The following is a 14,614-nucleotide window of genomic DNA, read 5'->3' on the forward strand; positions in this document are numbered from 1 at the left end:
TTTGCGATTGCCTCAGACTGATTGAAAAGTTTTTAGAATGCGTTCGTGCTATTTTCACGGTGCCTTTGCAGGCTTGCTGTGATCGTATTGATAATCTGAACCGCAGAAAGTATATCAATACATTGATATTAATATTTGGCTCGTAATGATCGAGATAAGGGCAGCATGATACCTAAAATATCAGAGAGGATTACTAAGCTTATGAGATATTCCTTAACTATGTACTAGCCAATGCCAGGCAATGAAGCGAAAGTTATGTGACACCAACTTTTGCAATTATCCAATTCGTTGCACGGGAGTGCTATGGAACCTGATTGATTTTTCACTTAATAAATAATCTTGAAAAGAAGTCTGTAGGTAATATTGTTCCATAGTGTTTATATATTTCTTGATTTAATTGTATGTAATATTGTGGCCTGTGATTAGGATTTCATGATTAATATTGAACTACTTACTTTTTATGCGAAACTATAATTTAAACTTAAATACTAGCTGTACAATTAGTATACGCCTTTACGTATTAAGATATTGTAATCCATGTGGCAGTGGTGGAAGAAACCATTTCACTTGAGTGCAGTCGACTGCAAGATATACCGCAGCCCATATTCCTCCTGAAACCCTCTGGCAACAGATCACCGGGACCGTTCATTGCCAGGAAAAATTATCCATTGGCGTTTAAGTCTGTAATAAAAAGCACATTTTATAACTTAACCATAGTCAAACCTAGCTAATGTTGCATTCCCTACTTACACACTTAACTATCTCTTTGCACAATACAGCTAGATCCACTCAAAAAAGTAAAAACTACTAAGATAGCCCTAGTAGACAACTAGACACAGTTTTTGAAGTCTAGTACTCAAATGATACCTTCTTTTCACAACATCTACAAATTGCTCGAGGTACTGGCTTACAGTTGTCTGACCAACCATAGGAAAGTATCACTGTCACTGGTTACAGCTTCATTGTAATCAAGGTCTTCATCTATCAAGGAATTTAGGGGGAAACCGTGCTAATTCTAGTTGGAATTTCGAGATAAAATCGCGACCTAGGAGCAGTGGTCCACCGTCTGGAATCACATAAATGTCCAAATAGACTTCGCGGCCGTTATAGAATATCGGTACATTAATTACGCCCCTACTACTATCGAATAATTGTCCATTGTGGCTTTATGAGAGAATTAATTGTATTGTAGGCATTATCTATGATAGTTCCATGATTAAAAATAAAAAGTCTAAAAAACGAGTTCCTAAACCCTGGGTAAATACTGAATTGAAGTCGATGATTAGATACAAAGATATATTTTGTAGAGCTTCAGTCATCCATTTTGATAGCATGGCCAGCATAATTGTATTTTTATTCTGCCCTTCACAGCCGTCTGCTATATGTCGTATAGTTTGACAAGAAGACAAGTCACTATTTTTGAGTCGGTGGTATACGGCTGAAGCTATTTCGTTGGCAGCTTTGGGATAGATATTTTGTGTCCAACAATAAGCAAACAAACCCTCCACTATTGTAAAATTGTACAAATAAACATTTCTCAAGTAATAGGTAAGCTATTTGGTCAGGGACCTTGAGCAAGTTCAAATTTATTTCACAGTCGAATGAAAATGTGATAAGAGTTGAGTTCTCTTCTTTAGCTTTTTCAAAAAATGGTTTAGCCCTTAATTTGTGTAATCTTTGAGCTACAATTAGTTTTGTTCGCTTTTCTACAACCTTTTCTCGTTTAATTTCTGATGAAAATTTTATGCACAGAGAAATTCCGTTTTCGGCAGTGTCAATGACAGTATCCCAAGAAGGGCCGTGGAAAATTATAGCCGCGTCGTCGGCATAACACAATACATCGGCATTTTTTACTGGGATACTCGATATGTCATTTATGTATAAGAGAAAGAGGGTGGGACCTAAAATGCTGCCCTGTGGTACACCGAACGATATTGGTTTTACATCACTTAAGTGCTCTCCGATTTTAACACACTGGCTTCTATTAGTCAGGTAACTGAAAAACCAATGTAATGTTTTGCCGCGGATTCCATATGTATGCTTCCAGTTTTTCCAGCAGGATGGGAACGGAAACTGTGTCGAATGCCTTTGCTAAATCCAAAAAGATTCCGACACAGGGCCGCCCCTCGTCCAAATGCTTTGAGATTGTTTTTCTTAGCGTCGACACTGCATCTTCTGTTGATAATCCTTTACGGAAGCCGAAATGTCGATTTGTTAGCAGAGTAATATTAACTTTTTTCAAGCTATTTATTTTAATTACCATCTACCTTTCTAATATAGATAACAGTCGTGATATATTATTAAAAATAGTTTTTAGAACTTACTGGAATCTAGATTATTGTATAAGTAATTGATTCGTTATTGAAATTTTAAGAGGACGACATGTATACATTTCTAAAAAAAATATGCTCTATTGTCGTCTATCGTGATTGAAAAATAGTTTAATCTTCTTCTTTCCAGTCGTATCCTCAAATCCTCATTGCTGACGAGGGACTCCTATCCTGCGCATCCCATCAATAGTTTAATTTATTTTATTTTATTAATTAGTTTGTTTTGTGTGCAGCAAAATGCCGGTTTGGGTACCGATCGATAAATCTGCTGACAATACTGTCATTGATATTGATTCTTATGCTATTATCACAAGGACCCTTGACCCGTTTAAGCCCGGTGTCCGTTGGCAAATATTTTCGAACGATACATTTTCTAGCGAATGTCGCAACATAAAGATACTCGATGCTATTGCAGAGAGAAATCATAATGTATGCGACACTCGCGAAAAAAAGTATCTAGTTTAGGCTTTTTCAAACGGACACCGAGCTTGTCCGGTGCAGTAGACAAAGAATCGGCCATAAATATTCGAAGTCTTTCGAGAACGTTGTGACCCCGGCGGTGTTAGCCCTGCCGCTGAGGTCACACACTCGAAAAATTTGTGGCAATCTAATAAATTCGAATAAGTTTAGGGATGTAAGGTATTCTGTAATGGCGGCAGATATTGCCTTTTTCTGCCAACACATTGATCGCCAAATCGCATTATTTCTGCACACAACTCAATACATGACGTATATTTTTATTCTTGGGAACATGGACTCAAGGCTCCTCCGCAAACAGTCATTAGCCGTTAAGATAACGCTATTGATTGTGACGAGGTGGGCTTGAGTTTTTCCAATTACATGTTGGCCTCACGGTCGACCCGGTCCTTCCCAAAAAATTTCGTTCTTTTGAATATATCAGAAACGAAAAAATTGTTGACGGTTCCGGTGTATTTAATCCCGTTCATGAAGGAACTCAATTGGGCCATCCATTTCTTATTGTCTATGTGTACTGTTTCGTCCTCGTCCCGATAATGATTAAACAGCACGTCGGCGAAGATCGAATTCCTATATGTGTGACAAGGTATGAGATGAGCCGCGGTCTCATAAGCCTGTAAGTATTCGACTTTCGGAAAAACCGACGGCTTTTTGACCCCACTTAAAGTCCCGTATTCGGTTAAAAAGAATTTAATATAGAACTGAAGTCGACCTCGTCAACAATTTTTTCGTTACTGATATATTCAAAAGAACGATATTTTGGGGTAGGACCAGGTCGACCGTGAGGCCAACATGTAATTGGAAAAACTCAAGGCCCCCGCGTCAAGATCAATAGCGTTATCTAAACGGCTAATGACTGTTTGCGGAGGAGCCTTGAGTCCATGTTCACAAGAATAAAAATATACGTCGTGTATTTGTTGAGTTGTGTGCAGCAATAACGCTATTTGGCGATCAATGTTTTAGCAGAAAGTGGCAATATCTGCCGCCATTACAGAATACCTTACATCCCTAAACTTATTCGAATTTACTAGATTGCCACAATTTTTTCGAGTGTGTGACCTCGGCGGCAGGGCTAACACCGCCGGGGTCACAACGTTCTCGAAAAAGACTTCGAATGTTTATCGCCGATTGTTCGACCTGGACAAGCTCGGTGTCCGTTTAAAAAAGCCTAAACTCTAGATACTTTTTTTCGCGAGTGTCGCATACATTATGATTTCTCTCTGCAATAGCATCGAGTATCTTTATGTTGCGACATTCGCTAGAAAAAGTATCGTTCGAAAATATTTGCCAACGGACACCGGGCTTAAACGGGTCAATGGTCCTCGTGATAATAGCATAAGAATCAATATCAGTGATAATATTGTCAGCAGATTTATCGATCGGTACCGATGCGCAGGATAGGAGTCCCTCATCAGCAATGAGGATTTGAGGATACGACTGGAAAGAAGAAGATTAAACTATTTTTTAATCACAATAGACTACAATAGAGCATAAGTTTTTGAGATATGTACACATGTCGTCCTCTTAAAATTACAATAACGAATCAATGACTTATACAATTATCTAGATTCTAGTAAGTTCTAAAAACTATTTTTAATAATATATCACGACTGTTATCTATATTAGAAAGTTAGATGGTAGTTAAAGGAAATAGCTTGAAAAAAGTTAATATTAGGTACTTTTTTTTTCAAACGAAAACATTTTCAATAAATATATCCATATAGGTACATATACTCATCTGCAAATCTGTGTATATGCAATATTCTAAAAAAAAACAGAACTAAATTTAAAAACTCACTTGGGGTAGACGTAGACAAAAATTGGGTTGCACGATTTCTACACTAAGAAACTCTCCTCTCTTCTGACATCAGTTGGATCCTGTTTAACAGATTAAGTATTGTAAGTTAAATCTCAGTAATCATTATCCCAACTCATTTGTGAATTTGGGTTGTATGGAAATTGTTTGCCCGGGCAAGCAATCCTAAAAGCATTTTTAGCGTCCTCAAAGCCCGCAATCTCAGTTTGTGGGCAAAACCCTTAAGATATTTCCTATGAGACCAGACGTGCTATGAGTGGACGCCAAAAAGACTGAGGAAGTACCAGTGGCGTAGCTAGCATGGGTGGCACCCGGGGCGGAAATTGTGGGTGTCACCCCAAATTTCAATCAAACTTGTAAAATATAATTATTTAAAAAAGTAATAGTAATTTATGTTTATAAATCTATGTGTATATAAAAATTGTTTTTCGATTTTGTGTACGTATTTGTACATAAAACGTAAATGCCAGAAGTTGTAAAACTGTCACCCAAAAATAATTTTAACTTTTTTTGTCAATTACAGCAATAATCACATAATTTAAGAAAAAAACCTTTACAATGGTCCTGAATAAAAAAAATACCTACGAGGCGCCAACATATTATTGTCACATACCAGATACCAGGTGCCCTCGAGGAACCCGAGAGATTTTAACCACGCATTTCCGAGGCCAAAAGAAGGAAAAAATATTAAAAGAGTTTACGACAATTTCGCAAAAAAAAAACAGTTTTAAATTTTTTGTATGTAGATAAAATATAAATGCTATTTGTAACCTGGGCACGTTGTATAGGTATATTATTTATTTATTTCATTAATGGCCATTGTACAATCTGCCACAGTTTTATGAATTTTTAGGGTTCCGTACCTCAAAAGAAAAAAACGGAACCCTTATAGGATCACTCGTGCGTCTGTCTGTCTGCCCGTCTGTCACAGCCTAATATTTTCTCGGAAACTACTGGACCAATTAAGTTGAAATTTGGTACACATATATTATATATATATTAGTGACCCAAAGATGAACATATTTTTTTATAATTTTATAATACATAGGGTTCTTTATCTCCGAAACTACCGGGACTAAAATTTTGAAAAAAATACTCAAAATTGTTCTTTACCTATAGATGACAGGAAAACCTATTAGAAGTGTGCAGACAAGCGTGAGTCGGACTTATGTCCGGAACCCTAGAAACGCGAGTCCTACTCGCACTTGGCCGGTTTTTTTTGTAGATGACACTACTGATGTTCACGGTCGGTTCACCCCCCTAAATGGGTGACACCCGGGGCGGTAATAAAAAATGTAATAAATTGATGAGATTTCCATAGTAAGGACTGTATCGTTTATTATAAATACAGATAAAACCTGGTCTAACTGTTGACCTGTGTATTATTTTGTATTACTATGTTCTTAAGGTATAATCTGGAGGTATTTTTAAGCCATATCTGATATAAGAAGGTTTTACATTTATTTTATTTTAGGGACTTTATGATGATTTTAATACCCTCTAGCAAATGTAATTCGGACAAGCCTATCGAGCTTAATTTGAGACTATTTCACCGATTCCTTGGTCCGATTTAAAGAAACAAAAGGTTAATATGCTGCCAAAATATGCCATCTAAGTGTCCTTTTCATGATTGCTCAATTGAACATCCACAGAATAAATGTGGTGAATTTTTATCTTTACATGAAAACGACTTTTTATGCAACATTTTGGATTCCCGTCAATTTCTGACGCCAGCGAAATGAGGGAAACAGCTAAAAGAATCTACGGAAATCCAAAGCCTAACGGACATTCATGGCGTTGAACCATGGCTAGAACAGGTCGATAGAAACGCTCCATGATGGTTATATTGTATACCAAAGTCGGGGTTGTCGTAAGTAACATGCCATATTCTCTAAAAGGCCACCAAGCACAGATCCAAAACTTTTTTTCCAACTAAAAGAAATGATTAGACTATGCCCAGATGTTTCGCTTTACGATTCATATGTAATTGCTGTTTACATAGTACGATTTTTTTGTGTAATATCTCGTCTTGTTCGTAAACCGTAAATTTTCTTGTAGTATTTGTCCAAAATCGTTGTAGTTAATCGGGAGGATTGGGTAAATATTGTCCAAACCATATGCTTTACGTGATCTCCCAGGACGAAATGTTACTTATTATTAAAGCACAAATTAAACTATATGTGTAATTTTTTAATAAAAATATAATACCAGGAAAAACGGCTAAGTAAAGTTGTATTCATAACAAACGATACAGTCCTTAGGCATATCATATCATCATTCTCCTGGCGCATACCCTATTTGGGGTCGGCCTTCCTGATACTTGATCGCCACTTGTTGCGTTCTTTAGTCTACCATACTCCATACAAACATGTTATATTTGATTCGGTCAAGTTGTGTTCTTAAGTATGGGGAAGACAAACAAACCAGCATTCAATGAATGTAGTATGATACCTTTGGGTATGGTGCTTTACCCACACTAGTGTTCCATCCCCTCCCCCTGACGCAACCCCCCCTTTTAGCATGAAATATGTCCCGGTTGACGGTTTTTTTAGGGGCTATTCATAAATTACGTCATTTCAAATTAGGGGGGGGGTCTGGACATCGGATGACGGTAGCATGAAGTAGGAGGAAATGGGGTCGTTTGAAGCATGATTTTTGGATGATTATAGGGGGGGGGGGGGGGGTCAAAAATCGATGACGTAATTTATGGACAGCCCCTTAGGACTAAAGTGTCAAGGTAAGAAATAATTCTTAATAAATTTTAAACAAAAAAGGTTACATGCAACTTATCATTGTAATAATAATGAAGTCTCACCTAAAAATACAATGTTAGGCGCAGCTATTTCGGATAGCTCTGCAACTTGAACCTTGGTTAATGGTTCCTGGAAAAGAAAAAGTTAATAAGATTAGTAAATGGAACTACTATATTTAGCATGGAACCACATCCGGAAGAAAATGGATTATGAATGAAATATATATATATATATATATATATAGATACCGCATGTGCTATATGTGTTTTATATCTTCATTGAAATAAGTTGCAACCATCTGTAGGTTGTAATTCAAGTTATTGTCATTAACAGTGCAAGTCTTTTTTTTTCATTCAGTGCCGTCGTTTTATTTTGAAATGCGTCCATACACTGGCCAGAATTCAAGGCACAAAGACGACAAAATACGAAATCATAATCTAAAGTTTCAAGATCCACATTACCGGGATCACTGAGTTGCCATTTCTTGCAGCCCGCACTCAAATTTTTAACGACTAGATTTCTTTCTTGATCCTAAGGTATCGTCTCTACTTCTCATTACTTCTCATTTTATTCGGCCTTTGGAGATAATTAACTCTTTCTTCAACTTTTTTAAAAATTGTGTGGTAGCCTGTTCCTATTAGTTCTTTTGTATCAGCATCTCTCTGTCATAAAGTTGGGGAAATTTGTCACACAAATCTTGTGCAACCACTCTGTGCTACTTTTGATTCTTGGAAGAGTTCATCTGTTACAGTTCTCACTATAGTGTTGACTTCGGTATTAGAAATCGGTTTACAATCATTTAGTTTTGTCAAAAGCGACGATGGAAGTTTGTTATAAGGAATGTCAAACGCAAAGCTATTTATGCTTGTGTCGCTTTTATTGCTAACTTTGCTTGTCGTTGGTGAATTAGGAGCAATGATTGTAGACGCTGTTGCTGTGCGACTTTGATTATCGCTTTGATCAGGTTCCCAGTTATCCCCTATAAGTATAAGCTCATTTTGGAGTTCTTTGAGAGCTTCATTGTCTTCTATTTCTGTGCCATCTATCAAAAAAATCTCAGATCCGTATATATTCCTTTCATTTGCTGTAAATAAGTGTTTTTCTATAAAATGGTTACAATTAACATAAAGTAAAAATATACAGCAATAACTTTAATGAGAACCCACAATAAATTATACTATTTTAGCATAACAGCGAGGGGCGTTGTGTCTAAGAAACTTTTTATAATCAAAGAAACGTCCCATGATTCAGTCAAGTTGTGTTCAAATGTATGGGGAAGCCAACAAATTATAGCCAGCATTCAATGAATGTAGTATGATACCTTTGGGTATGGTGCTTTACGCACACTAGTGTCTCAGCCCGTCCCCCTGACGCACGCACCCCCCCACCCCCCTTTTAGCATGAAATATGTCCCGGTTGACGGTTTTTTTTTTAATTTTAGAGAAAAGTATTAGAGTTAGGAATAAAGTGTCAAGGTAAGTCAGACGATCTACTTGTTAAAAAAATGATTTGAAGAGATAATATAGAACTAGAGACAAGGATTTGATATTTCCAAATATTAAGCTTAAGAAAAAACAAGGAAAGTCTTCCTTATACATTTCAGCGCTTTTCAAAACATCCTCTAGGCTACAGTTATGGGACACCAACTTTTGCAACTATCCAATTCTTTACATGGGAGCGCTAGGGATTTTTTTTTAAGTCGATAATATTGTTCCATAGTGTTATAAACACTTGATTTTATTTTATTTCTTGATTTAATTGTACTTATGTAATATTGTGGCCTGTGATTAGGATTTTGACTACCTACTTTTTTATGTGTAACTGTAACTATAATTAAAACCTAAATACTAACTGTACATTAAGTGCACGCTGGTACCCAAGATATACTTCAATATTATAGCTTTACTTTAAAATGAGTTGGCAATCCATCACCCTTGTGAGGCTGAAGGTCGGCGTTTAGTTCTCCACTAGAATACTACCTCCTTTCGGACTCGGTATATATGCCGGAACTCTTCGTCTGGCATATCAAAGGGGTTTGTGTTTGTAACGTCTCTCAGAGGTCTGCGCTAAATTTTACGTATATCATTCTCTTCCGCAGCAGCCGCGAAAGAAAGAAATGAAATCTTGACATCCCTGCAAAGAAAATACACTGCTCTCCATAAAATCATAGAAAAACGGATAGAAAAACTTGTCGTGTCGGCCCTGAGAAAGGTCGTTTTGTTAGATTTATTTGCCATTAGTATCCCTAGAGTTAGGGAGAACAAATCTAAATCTAAATCCTCAATATCTAAACTGTGGCCCAATACCTAAACTGCGGCCCAATACCTAAACTGTGGCCCTATGTACACTGTGAGGTCAGGCAGTATCACAGGTTTGGCCACTAGTGACAAGTTACTTTATTTCTTGCCTTGACACTTATTTCCAAACTCTAATACTTTTCTCAAAAATAAAAGAAAACCGTAAACCGGGACATATTTCATGCTAAAAGGGGGGGTTGCGTCAGGGGGAGGGGGAGGGACGCTAGTGTGCGTAAAGCACCATACCCAAAGGTATCGTACTACGTTCATAGAATGCTGGCTATAATTAGTTTTTCTTGCCCGTACATTAATCAATCAATACGTTACACTCGAACTTAAATTTCGAGAATAAAATATCCAGCTTTGCAATCGAACAAATCACTGTGATGGGCTTTTTCTTGCAGTTCTGATAAAAAGTAATTAATATCGAAGTCTTCGTCCACAAATAAGTTAAAATTCGCTGTTGTTCTCTTAATAACAAGATCATCACTACTGAAACCAAAAATATTAAAGATGGCTAATAACTGAGCATGAACTACGAGTAAAACTACGTTAATATGCCACTAAACTCACTCGTTTATATCATTAGACAATAGTGATGCAAGACTGTTATCAAATCTATTGCCAATGTAACTTACATATATTTTTTTCAAGTGTTTAATCATTACCGTTTCTAAATAAAATTACATTAAAAATTACGTTGCTTAGTGGTTACCTCGCCTTACAAACCGAAAATAATCTTTGATAAATTGGATACTTTCGGAAACGTTAGGGTTAGAAAAAAAAATCATTTTTTATTTTGGAATCCGTTTATTTAGAGAACTGCAATGGCGAATGGACATAAATTACCATATATTCTATGAAAATAGTAAGATATTTATTAATTCTCAATTTTGAAATTTAATTATGGATTTTATTTCAATAAAATAAATTCTTTATATTTCAGTAGTACCCACCTATACCAAAGTACCCACCTGTACCATTTATGACAATTTAAATAGTTATTTACGATACAAGTGCGGAAAAGAGGAAATTCGAAACGAGTGGCGATAAATTAAAATACGACCGAAGGGAGTGTTTTAAATCGACACGAGTTGCGAATTACCTATTCGCACGTGTATCGTACAACGTTTTACAGCACATATTATGGGCCTTTAAACTTTTGACATACACACGAAAAGTGCTATTTTACGCATGAGTGCGGGAAAATAGGGCCATATGTACTGTAAATTTTATTTATACAAAGTATATAAATGCTTCTTTGGATAAACATCCAGACTGGGGCACAATCTTTTGAATATGTTAAGTCTAATGTCCATAGAATTTTAAAAGTATTTGAAACAGCTTTAGAAATGCTGGGAAATGTGTACCTGATGTCTTCAGAGATTAATAACTCATACTGCGTAACATCCTGCCAGCAAGCCCCAACAGCAACCAAATATGGAAGAACAGGCAATTTTTTTTCCTGCAATGTGGCCTTCCGTTCACAAAAGTGGCTTTGAATGTCCGATGTAGATGGCACCAAGCTTAAAACGCGTTGCTCACTTCCAATCTAGAAGGATTCCACGGTCTTCGGGTTCCTTTTACGGGAACAGTGTGCATTTGCTTCAGTAATAGAGGAACTGATAGAAAAGTAGCTATGTTTGCCTGTTCTTCTCCCGCTGCAAAAATAATTAATACTTACTAGTTATCGGTTACTTAAAGTTTCTATTGAGTAAAATTCGTCATCTCCTCTATCTATAGTACTGCACTTCCAGCTGGCGTTAATAAAATCCATCCCGTATAAAATATTTTTTAAAGTACATATGGTCCTATTTTCCCGCACTAGTGCGTAAAATAGCACTTTTCGTGCGTATGTCAAAATTTTAAAGTAATGTACTGTAAAACGTACGATACACGTGCGAATAGGTAATTCGCAACTCATGTCGATTTAAAACACTCCCTTCGGTCGTGTTTTAATTTATCGCCACTCGTTTCGAATTTCCTCTTTTCCGAACTTGCATCGTAAATAACTATTTCGGTTTGTATTATTTTTCCTTATAGATTGCCGATGATTCATCGTTGGTCGCGATAAATTTATATTTCCATAGTGAAGCCAATAGTCACCACGGAAAAGTTTAGGTAGGTATAAATACCATATCATCATTCTCCTGGCGCATACACTATTTGGGGTCGGCCCTCCTGATACTTGATCGCCACTTGTTGCGTTCTTTAGTCTATCATACTCCATACAAATATTTTATATGCTCTTTATTTTTTTGAAGTTTTCAAAATTAAACTAAATAATGTTAAGATGATTAATATAATGTCACAAAAAAGTGCTATGATTAATATTTTAATTTTATTCATCTCGAAAGCCATGGTCGTTGTTGTAGTTATTAAAAGACCAACAGAGATTTGCAGTCCCTGCGCTTTTAACTCGCCCTCTGGATCCGATTGACCAACTATACGACATGGATATGAAACTTGATTAGAGTCTGGCCATCAAAACGTGATACTGAGATTTTTTTTTTTAATTTCAAATATGTAGATATGGCAAACCTTTATGAACTAGGAATACGCAATCTTGATAATTGTCAACAGGTGTCAACTGTCACTGTCACTGTCAATGGTGGTTTGCAAAAAGAAACAACACAGTTTTCCCCATCGTTTATTTAAAAAGTTACTAGATAATCAATCTCAAGGCAATTTTATGTTTATAACATTGTATTATTTTATTTATTAAAAAAATATTTTACTCGTACATATAGAAATATACACTGAAAATTAAACTCTGACAGCTTAATAAAAAAATAGACATTAATAAAGCGCATTCACAAAGTTTTCAGTATAATACAAATAACTTTAGGCATGCCTACTTATTACACTTTACACACGGCATTTTACAGACATTTCCAACTTGTATTCATACATTTCTTCTCGGTTAATTAATACGCTTTCCAGATGCGTTATGACGCGGTTCCTTCTGAACCCACTAAAGCTATCAATTTCACTCAAATATGTATCTTCAACAGCCGTTGCTCCGCATTTAGTACATTTTCTATGGGCATTGCTGTAATCCATGTAGGTCCAGACTTACAGAGTCTTAAGTGGTAGTACCGCTACGTTGTATTTATTATTTAAAGAATTAATAAATAAAATTTTCGTTATGAACTTTAACCACAGCAGTTGGACAGAGTCATTAACAAATATATTTTTTTATTATGGTGGGTAGACTTACCTACCCTCCATATATTTTATGAACATTGATAAAGACAGTTGGAAGCAAATATTCATTATAAAACTATTTGGGGACATAACTTTCTTAGGAAGTGAACAGGCCTTGCTCTGAACTGAACTAATCTAGAACTATTCTACCTATAACTAACTATCATACTCAAAATTAGATTCCAAAAACTCAACTGGCTCCTCAGACTCACTGCTTGAGTCCCTGTCACTGGTTACATTTATAATGAATGGTTCTTATGTTGTGACGATTCCATCTCATTCTATGTATTTTTGTTCCACGTGCAGTACATGATGAGTGCATTTTTTCCAGTCCTCTGGAGTTACCGTCCCAAATTCCGTCGAAATCGCTTTTTCTACTTCTTTTACCGTGAGACCCATATTTTTGCTGCCAACTTTCCTTTTAGCTAAACTCCATATTTGTTAAATGGCGTTAAGGTCACAATGGTATGGGGGCAACCGTAGAATTTCATGTCCATTTTCTTTTAAAATTTCGTCAACCTCATATTTTGGGTCGGGCTTGTATTTGTCCACCAGACACATCAGCTCTTCCTTCGACATGTAAGTTTCATAATCAATTCCATTGGTAGTGAGCCAATCTTGAATTTCTGCCTTTCTCTGATGCATTGTGGGTGGTTTATTTACCTGAGTTGAATGATAACTTGCGTTATCCATTATTATTACACTTGGTTCCCTTAAATTAGGGATTAATTTCTCTTGCAGCCATTTTAAAAAGTTCTGTCGGTTCATGTCATGATGAGAATCAGCTGACATAGATTTTGTGCTAAAAACCAAGAGGGCATTAGGCACAAATCCTTTTTCGGACCCGGCATGTACAATAATGAAACGTTTTCCTGGGGAAATTTTTTCAATCACGCCGCTAGTAGATGGACCTTGCCATGATTTTTTTGGCCTATAATTTTGATGAATATATGTTTCATCCAAATAAATTAACGGCTATTCTTGCTGGCGGTATTTACTAATGGCTCTCAAAAATCTGTGCCTCCATGCTGCTATGTCATATCTCTCCATGATTATACTACGTTCGTTTATATATTTTTTGAACTCAAAGCCATTGGATAATAAAATTTTGCGCAACGTTTCACGACATCCGGTAAATCCTATGCTCTCTCTTAAATCTGTTAACAAGGTACGTAAAGTAGGCACCTGTTTCTTCACTGTGTAGTATTCATTGATCTTCTGCCTGACGCGTTAATGTCAAAACTATCCAAATTGGCAACTGTTGGTTTATGTGGACTCTTTTTCCCGGGAGTATTCCAAACACCTGCATTTGACTGTCCTTCTTTTTTTATTCTTTTGATAGTAGCTGTACCAACATCTGAAAATGAGAAGAAAATAAAATATATTGTTTTTAATAATGGTATAGCTTATGGTTATTGGAAGCATCAATCACTATGTAACCTATTATCTATTATTATATTATAAGTGATCTAAATCATCCCTATGTGGCAAAGTTCCTAACCCCTGACCTGACCCCGGGAACAATAGCGGGTGGTTTGGTTAATAAATTGTTTTGGTCAACTGATCAGAATCCAATGTGAGGGTCATCTAGTGTCTATCCATTTATACATTTCTATAATAACTGTTTTAGCAACATTATTTAAGATCTTTTCCCTCATCCTGGCACTATCCTAGTTGCATCTTAGTAGCCCTACATCCGGTAAAGATATTACTTTTACCTAAATGTCAGTTCCT

At 36.3% G+C, this 14,614-nt stretch overlaps 1 long non-coding RNA gene across 1 annotated transcript; it reads right to left on the reverse strand.

Moving 5' to 3' along the window:
* Positions 1 to 286: 286 nt before the first annotated feature.
* Positions 287 to 7,463, reverse strand: LOC134670504 (uncharacterized). The gene is made up of 3 exons (XR_010099071.1): positions 7,439 to 7,463; positions 4,606 to 4,685; positions 287 to 681 (listed from the first exon to the last, which is right to left on the reverse strand). It is a non-coding gene; the product is annotated as an uncharacterized LOC134670504 (long non-coding RNA).
* Positions 7,464 to 14,614: the final 7,151 nt, after the last annotated feature.

The sequence above is a fragment of the Cydia fagiglandana genome, chromosome 14, assembly GCF_963556715.1.
Source record: "Cydia fagiglandana chromosome 14, ilCydFagi1.1, whole genome shotgun sequence".
In the NCBI taxonomy this organism is placed as follows: domain Eukaryota; kingdom Metazoa; phylum Arthropoda; class Insecta; order Lepidoptera; family Tortricidae; genus Cydia; species Cydia fagiglandana.